The following is a 9,639-nucleotide window of genomic DNA, read 5'->3' as shown; positions in this document are numbered from 1 at the left end:
ATGCTCAAACACTAACTCTATGTGCCTTCATAAGGGAGTGATGGAGAGGAAAGTGTCATAATTATTCACATGCATCATTTTATATAGATCAGCCCAAGTTGGCTCTCATAATACATAAGTGCAGTAAGTGCATTTGAAACGGAATAGTTCACATTGCTATTACTGATTTAGTATAACTTTTCATTGACATTTTGGGAAAACCACGACATAGACAGGCAAGCGTGTTGATGGTATGCAATACCAATACTTACCAGCAGGTGGGGTAAAAACAATATTCACATCCATATATAAAATTTAAAAAAAAAAATATATATATATATATATATATATAACACTGGAACTCCTGCATAGCCTGACCATAATCGTTCGATTTATTAGCCATCATGCATATGCTACCATTATTACTACTACCAGTAAATGGTGGACCCTACTGTCAGGGGTGTGTGAATCATAAGGAGTCAGACAGAATCAGGTGCAAAATGGTGTTTATTTACAGGTTTTGGGCTAGAAGGTGAGCTGGATCCATGAGTAGGCCTATTTACAAAACGTTTACGAAGTCTGTCCTAGGATGTAGACTAAAATAACTGACAATAGGCCTAATCTAAATAGCCAATAACTGAAGCTATGACTGGCTTCTGCAGAGCGCCTCCAAACAGTGGCGGTGCATGGGTAAAAATCTGTGGGGAAGCCAAGCCAAGGCAAGCCAGTAAAAAAGCCATATTACAACCTGTTGTGATAACTGCACTGTTTGCTTTCTAACCCATTTCTTCATACGCCACCATGATATACAATAAGGCAGAGACAACAACAACACAACAATCACACAGTGGCGGAATTAATTCAACTACACATACGTTTGTTTCATCACAAAACCGGACAGCAACATCTGTCCTGTAAAGTCCACAAAGCAAATATTGCATTTAACAAACAGTTATGACCTGCAGCATGGTCAACTACTGATTTAGAACAATTGAGTTACCGCCATCAGCAGAAAGACAACAGTCGCATTGCCTCCACCATTTCAACTTAAACATTTAAACATCATCAAATCAACAAGGCTATACAGTGCCTTCGAAAAGTATTCAGACCCCATAACTTTTCCACATTTTGTTAGGTTACAGCCTTACTCGAACATTGATTACATTGTTTTTCTTCCTAATCAATCTACACACATTACCCCATAATGACAAAGCAAAAACAGTTTTTCAGAAATGTTTGCTAATTTATAAAAACCTACTGAAATATGACATTTACATAAGTATTGAGACCCTTTACTCAGTACTTTGTTGAAGCACCTTTGGCAGCAATTACAGCCTTGAGTCTTCTTGGGCATGACGCTACAAGCTTGGCACACCTGTATTTGGGGAGTTTCTCCCATTCTTCTCTGCAGATCCTCTCAAGCACTGTCACGTTGGATGGGGAGTGTCGCTGCACAGCTATTTACAGGTCTCTCCAGAGATGTTCGATCAGGTTAAAGTCCGGGCTCTGGCTGGGCCACTCAAGGACATTCAGAGACCTGTCCCGAAGCCACTCCTGCGTTGTCTTGGCTGTGTGCTTAGGGTTGTTGTCGTGTTGGAAGGTGAACCTTGGCCCCAGTCTGAGGTCCTGAGCGCTCTGGAACAGGTTTCCATCAAGGATCTCTCTGTACTTTGCTCCGTTCATCTTTGCCTCGATTCTGACTAGTCTCCCAGTCCCTGCCGCTGAACAACATCTCCACAGCATGATGCTGCTACCACCATGCTTCACCGTAGGGATGATGCCAGGTTTCCTCCAGATGTTACGCTTGGCATTCAGGCCAAAGAGTTAAATCTTGGTTTCATCAGACCAGAGAATCTTGTTTCTCATGGTCTGAGATTCCTTTAGGTGGCATTTGGCAAACTCCAAGCGGGCTGTGATGTGCCTTTTACTGAGGAGTGGCTTCCTTCTGGCCACTCTACCATAAAGGCCTGATTGGTGGAGTGCTGCAGAGATGGTTGGAAGGTTCTCCCATCTCCACAGAGGATGTCTAGAGTTCTGTCAGAGTGACCATCAGGTTCTTCGTCACCTCCCTGACCAAGGCCCTTCTCCCCCGATTGCTCAGTTTGGCCAGGCGGCCAGCTCTAGGAAGAGTCTTGGTGGTTCAAACTTCTTCCATTTAAGAATGATGGAGGCCACTGTGTTCTTGGGGACCTTCAATGCTGCAGACATTTTTTGGTACCCTTCCCCAGATCTGTACCTCGACACAATGCTGTCTCGGAGCTCTACGGACAATTCCTTCAACCTCATGGCTTGGTTCTTCCTCTGACATGCACTGTCAACTGTGGGACCTTATATCGACAGCTGTGTGCCTTTCCAAATCATGTCCAATAAATTGAATTTACCACAGGTGGACTCCAATCAAGTTGTAGAAACATCTTAAGGATGATCAATGGAAACAGGATGCACCTATGCTCAATTTCGAGTCTCATAGCAAAGGGTCTGAAAACTTATGTAAATAAGGTATTTCTGTTTTTTATTTTAAATAAATTTGCTAAAATTTCTAAAAACCTGTTTTCGCTTTGTCATTATGGGGTTTTGTGTGTAGATTGCTGAGGACATTTTTTTTATTTTAACATTGCATCACACCCAAAAGTGAGAAAATAAATATTGTTTAACTGTGCAACCATTGAAAATAAGATTGCATGATGATACATAAGGGTTCAATATTATACGCATTTGTAAGTGCATTTATAAATGGTTAATAACTGGTGGTAAATAGTGGCTCACTATTTGGCAAGCACTGACTGGCAATCACACTATATTGACCAATTTGTTATAACACATGTATTAATGGTTTATAATGCTTTTACAAATGATTAAATAACTGTTCATAAAGTAATAACAAACCCTTCATAAACACTTTACAAATGGAACCTTATTGAAAGTGTTACCCAAAACTCATATACTGTTATAATAAGTTCAGAATCTATTAAAATGGAATACTGCCTGGGGTCTTGAATAATTGAGATTTAGCCAGGACAACTGTGATCATCTTTTTTGATATGATTAATGCCTCATTCCATCTCATGCATGTGAGCAGTGTTATAGCCTGCACAAACAAGCAGTAGGTTTATCCTTGACTCTATGGATTTGCCAAGGTGGAACAAGAGCTTGTTAAAACAAACAACATTTGTGATCAGCAGATATTAGGAGTGTAGTGTATTGACAATATGATGGTGTTAAAGGTTTTTAGATGGAACTGAAAGAATGTTGGTTGTTCAGGCCAGAGGGGGGATGTTTTATGATGTTATTTGAAATGTGCCGCTTGGAGGGTGACGTCCGAGGGGAGACTGGTGATTGGCCAGAAGAGGGGGTAACCCTTATTTTGGTATTGTCTATATAAGAAGGGTTTTAGACAATAAACCCCAGAGCAGCCATTAGAATTGGGGGACACTGCTCTCCAGACCTCGCGAGTCTGTCACCCCTGCTGAAGCTTGTGATCTGAATAAACCTTATGATCAATGTTCAGTATGAGCAGACTCCTTTTTGTTGACAGCAATAATTGCCACCACTCATCATATACGACAGGAGAAACTTCACTTTCCAATAGATCTATGGCAATGCAGTGCAGAAAGAAACTCCAATGAGGGCATTTTGTCCCCTTGAATGGGCCAACGCCACTTGAAAGCGCTGTGTTACAGTCTATCTTTCAGGGGTCTACATAGCCCAAGATGTACTCTTAAGGAGCCTAATGTTACCCTTATTATCCTTAACGTCCAAGGATATTATGTTATTTTCAGAGGTAGACTGGCTCTGGCAGCCAAATACTCCATCTAAACGTGAATGGATTCTCAATTACGATACGGTTCTAGAAACATAAAGCCATTTACTTTCATATCACATCAAAATAATTTCACAAATGCAAAATACACACTTACTGTACACTGTTTTAACTGGCTTTATCACAGTTGCAGCCTACAGTATCTTTCAGTGACAACACCTTTCTGGCGGCCTTCTTCCGTTGCACACAGGTGTTCGGAGCATGCTAGATAGCTAATTAGCACAGGTGGTCCCTCTGTCTTCCGTAAACACGCGCTGTGACATGGAGATATGGCCATGTGGGAACACTAACCCTAACCCTATAAAGGTGTGTATCAATTTAACATATTTTCTTTTTTTATGCTTCTTGCTGATATGAAAGACAAGGTCCTTATGGCTTCCAAAACCATACCGTAAGCGATGGTGTTAATGTTCAGACTGAGCGCCGGGCCTCTTAACAAAACTCCACTGTACAGAAAATCTCAGTCTTCTGACCGCTTGCGAGCTATAGATTTGTAACAGGCTAATGTGATTCTTCATTACCCGTTATAGGATAGGTACTTTTGGCGTAGTACAGAGAAATTTAGACCAACATTAACTTGGCGATATTATCTTCGTTCTCAATTCGGCCAAACATCTAAAATGTCTGTGTCCAGTTGCAGGTGGTTCGTTTGAATTAAAAAAATGCTCTGTTATTAAAATAAAGAAATGTTTTGCTCCATGAAGTAATCCAACAATGTGTACACTGCCATCTTGGCTATTTAAACCGCCTAGAGTCTATTAATGAACTGGTGTGTCAAACTAAGTAACATAATTTAAAAAATCCCAATCAAAATCCATCCGTTAATTTTTTGGCATGGGCTGCGTCTCAATCCACCGCATCCGCCTATGGCAGCCTTCCGCATCTGCGGTGGAAGGTGGCTGAGCTACAGCAGTGTTTGTCAGACCATGAGACATCCCGAAAATTAGTATTCTCACGAAAACGTCTGTACCGTCCAAACGATTTGGCCTATAAACCACTCTATGGAAAAATTAGACTCTCATGAACATGACGGTGGTCTCCGTTTTTCTCTACGACTCCCACAAGCCACACGGGATTCTACTGAAGTTGGTACCGTCAATGTGTCAACTTCTGTTTGTAGCATCCAAACCATTTGGGCTACACTGTGGAAAGGGGAGATTCTCACGAAGACGATGGTGTTCTCCGTTTTGCTCTAGGACCCCCAATAGGACTCGTCTGAAGGTAACCGGTATGGAGGTAGTTTTGTGCCAACCCAAAAAATAAAAGATTTCCTAAGCCTTCTTATATCTCCTAGTTTTACATTTTAGTCATTTAGCAGACGCTCTTATCCAGAGCAATTAGGGTTAAGTGCCTTGCTCAAGGGCACATCGACAGATTTTTCACCTAGTCGGCTCGGGGATTAGAACCAGCAACCTTTCGGTTACTGGCACTACGCTCTTAACCACTAAGCTACCTGCCGCCCCAGATATAGGACAGACATTTCAAAACCTTATTCCTTATGATAAATATTTTGACTGTCTTTTTTGCCATTAATGAATGTGTTATTCAATGCGTTTCTATGGGCTATAGTAGTAAAGGCCAAATTCAATATTTTATCAAATACATGTTTTATTTAAAACAAATATATCTAAAGGGGTCCTAAAATTCAAAATCAAATAGCTAAATGATCCATTTGTACTGAATGACCATCTTAAAACAATTTTAGATGTTTGGCCGAATCGAGAACGAAGATAGTATCAGCAAGTTAATGCTGGTCGAAATTTCTCTGTGCTACGCCATAAGTACCTATCCTGTAACGGGGAATGGAGAATCGCATTAGCCTGTTACAAATCTGTAGCTAACAGCTTGCATGTGCCTTTAGGGTTCAGTATTATGGGCCAGCTGTGCATGGTGCTGGAATGAGTCCAGTGTGCATGTGTAAAGTAACCTTGCAGGGTTTTGGACTGTTTGAGAAGGAGGGCGACAGGCCACCTGCCACAGGGGCTTGCCCTCTCTGGGTCCCCACTCCTCCCTTTTAACTGGTTGCCAAGTTGGGGCTTCTTTCATGTGTGCCTGAGCTCTTTAAGACATTAGCAAATATTGAACAAGGCATGGTCCAGACTCCAACGCATCTGTTTGTCACAGAGTCACCTCTGTTCTGCAGAGAAGATCAGTGTGTGAACATTGCTAGGCCTGTTGTATTAGCATCCATGTGTGGACAGAAAGTTATTGTTGATTCTCAGCAAACATAAATGCTCACTTTTGATGAGCTTAGGCTAAACCATGTTGCACTGTAAATAACTAGAGATGAATTAAAGAAACGTAGCCTGGCTATGTTCTCTACAGACAAGTGATGCAGTGATTGGATGTAAGAGATGGAGCTCAGTAATAAGTTAACACAGCCTACATTCTTTACTATGCCTCAGACTCCATGACTCAGAATCCATCATCTGGGATTGTTTGACTAATAAGATAAATATGCACATTGTTTCTTGTAATACTTATGAACAACAGCATACTTGAAAATATGACTATTCATGATAAAACAAACACAACGTAAACAAACAAACCGACAATCCAAACAAGTAAGCTTTCCCGTCTGTCAGCAGCTAGTTGGTATTTTTTGGGAGCATTATGCCAGTGACCTACTTTTTTCCTTTATTATGAAGCACCATAACTTGAGGATTTCCATGACTTTTCTAAATAATATGCTAAGAACAGGAAAGGTATACATTGTGCTATAATCCATCACTTCAACCTGCTATTGGTGGACAGAAAATATCACCATGTAATGAAACTCACCTGGTGGGACTGGTGTGGCCTGTTTCACCCTGCTGTTGCTCTCCACCCAATCATCAAGCCTGTCTAGAAGCAAGAGCATGTATTTATAAGTTCCTTTGAAAGGGACTTCCTCATTCACCATACTATTATCTGAGGGCAGTCCACTGACTAGCTCTCTGGAAGTTTCCTGAGACAACAGACTTGGAACATATTTCTCTTTCTTCTCTATAAGGTCGTGGAGCAGCGGTGTAACTGTCTAAGCAAGTATGTGGATGTTTCATCATATTTAATTATCTGAATTCCGAGGCTGTTATATTATGATCGTTTATTAACCAATCTCTATAGGATAGGCTTACAATGATCTGGGTTTTTAGTTTTCTATGTCTGATGTGGGCCCCTCATACACTACCGTTCAAAAGTTTGGGGTCACTTAGAAATGTCCTTGTTTTCGAAAGAAAAGCAATTTTTTTGTCCATTAAAATAACATAAAATTGATCAGAAAAACAGTGTAGACATTGTTAATGTTGTAAATGGCTATTGTAGCTGGAAACGGCGGTTTTATAATGGAATATCTACATAGTCGTACAGAGGCCCATTATCAGCAACCATCAGTCCTGTGTTCCAATGGCACGTTGTGTTTGCTAATCCAAGTTTATAATTTTAAAAGGCTAATTGATCATTAGAAAACCCTTTTGCAATTATGTTGTCTACACTGTATTTCTGATCAATTTGATGTTATTTTAATGGGAAAAAAAATGCTTTTCTTTCGAAAACAAGGACATTTCTAAGTGACCCCAAACTTTTGAACGGTAGTGTAGATTCTGGTGATATAGCCTAGGCCCAGGTAAAGAACATTTGTTTTTGAGAGAGTGAGAGTGGGAGAGGAGAGGGATGTGGTCAGATTATAAATGGCCTATTTGGATGTCTCTTATTGACATTGGATTTCTTTACCTTAAAGGTCCAATGCAGCTGTTTTTATCTCAATATCACATTTATGGGTAACAATTTATCTACCTTACTATGATTGTTTTCAATGAAAATGGTGAAAAAGAAACAAATAGTTTCTTAGCAAAGAGCAATTTCTCAAGCAATAAGAAACAGCTCTTACACTAAAAGGGCTTATCATAATTTTCAACATTTCACAGTATTATTCCATGTGGAAATGTATATAAAACACAGAAAAATCATGTTTTTGACTGCACTGGGCATAATATTATCTACACAAACTCATCATATAAGCTGTGTTAGCTTTCTCTCTGCCGTAACAAGATGCTACGCCTAATATTGTGGATGTATCTTTTTGGCTCTGTGGCATTCTTTACCCCATGTCATCATTAGGAGTGAGTAGTGAAACGGATACGAGTAAACGGCAGTTCCTACAGTAAATTGAATAACAAAGTTTTTGCGTACCAAAAGCAGGGCAAGTATCGTTACATCATTACAGTATCACTCAGGGCATTGTGCCAGTATAGAGTGGCACAATGCCTTGAGTGCCCTAAGTGAATGCCACTCCTATGATGAGAACCAAAACAATTGTGCAATCATGTTTGTCAGGCCTGAAGCTTTTTTTGTGTAAGAGTCCAGTAAACAGTACTACTTAACCAGATCTGACCCTTTTTTTCAATTCCCAGAATCTTTGAAATAGAAGAGAAAAGCCACAATATAATATTGCAGTTTAGGCGCAATTTAGTTTTTGGCCACTAGATGGCAGCAGTGTGTGTGCAAAGTTTCAGATTGATCCAGTGAAGCGTTGCAATACTGGACTATTTTGTATCAAGTCTGCCCAAATGTGCCGAATTGGTCAATTGATACATTTTCAAGTGCATAACTATAGAGAACATACAAAAATGATATGGTAATACAAATTGTAAGTTTACACACTCCAAGGAATGTCATACATGATGGATCATTAGCTTATACACTAACTTTCACACGTCTAGATGGACGGGCGGGGTGGGTGTGGAGCCAGAGACAGCAAGGGTTCAAACTGTAGAACCCAGTTCCTACATTTGAATATAAAAATTGATTTTATCAAACAAAATTATGCTACATTTTATCTCTGGGACCCTCAGGATGGCGAATCAGAGCAAGATTACTGAATGTAAGTACATTATTTACCTTCAGAGGTGAATGTATCAAACCAGATGCCGTGATAAGTATTTTGTTGTTGTGCACTCTCCTCAAACAACAGCATGGTATTTTTTCACTGTAGATTAACAAGAATTTAAGCTTTCTGCCCATATAAGACATGTTTATGTCCTGGAAAGTTTGCTGTTACTTACAGTGGCTTGCGAAAGTATTCACCCCCCTTGGCATTTTTCCTATTTTGTTGCCTTACAACCTGGAATTAAAATTGATTTTTTTGGGGGTTTGTATCATTTGATTTACACAACATGCCTACCACTTTGAAGATGCAAAATATCTGAAACAAACAAGAAATAAGACAAAAAAACTGAAAACTTGAGCGTGCGTAACTATCTTTATCTACCACCTTTTTCAGCAATTACAGCTGCAAGTCTCTTGGGGTATGTCTCTGTAAGCTTGGCACATCTAGCCACTGGGATTTTTGCCCATTCTTCAAGGCAAAACTGCTCCAGCTCCTTCAAGTTGGATGGGTTCCGCTTGTGTACAGCAATCTTTAAGTCATACCACAGATTCTCAATTGGATTGAGGTCTGGGCTTTGACTAGGCCATTCCAAGACATTTAAATGTTTCCCCTTAAACCACTCGAGTGTTGTATTAGCAGTATGCTTAGGGTCATTGTCCTGCTGGAAGGTGAACATCCGTCCCAGTCTCAAATCTCTGGAAGACTGAAACAGGTTTCCCTCAAGAATTTCCCCTGTATTTAGCACCATCCATCATTCCTTCAATTCTGACCAGTTTCCCAGTCCCTGCCGATGAAAAACATCCCCACAGCATGATGCTGCCACCACCATGCTTCACTGTGGAGATGGTGTTCTCGGGGTGATGAGAGGTGTTGGGTTTGCGCCAGACATAGCGTTTTCCTTGATGGCCGAAAAGCTCAATTTTAGTCTCATCTGACCAGAGTACCTTCTTCCATATGTTTGTGGAGTCTCCCA

The 9,639-nt window shown here is 40.4% G+C and overlaps 1 protein-coding gene across 1 annotated transcript in view; it reads left to right on the top strand.

The window, feature by feature from the left end:
- The first annotated feature begins 6,689 nt into the window (after window positions 1-6,689).
- LOC311135409 (multiple C2 and transmembrane domain-containing protein 2-like) overlaps window positions 6,690-9,639 on the top strand; it is a 43,610-nt gene continuing 40,660 nt past the window's right edge. Inside the window, exon 1 of the mRNA XM_084169343.1 lies at window positions 6,690-6,823. The gene's annotated coding sequence lies outside the window, so the exon portion shown is untranslated. The remainder of the gene's footprint in view (window positions 6,824-9,639) is intronic.

Source organism: Coregonus lavaretus (genome assembly GCF_964263955.1).
Source record: "Coregonus lavaretus genome assembly, chromosome: 9".
In the NCBI taxonomy this organism is placed as follows: domain Eukaryota; kingdom Metazoa; phylum Chordata; class Actinopteri; order Salmoniformes; family Salmonidae; genus Coregonus; species Coregonus lavaretus.
Note: the sequence above shows the minus strand (reverse complement) of the source record. Positions and strands in the feature narration are given on the sequence as shown.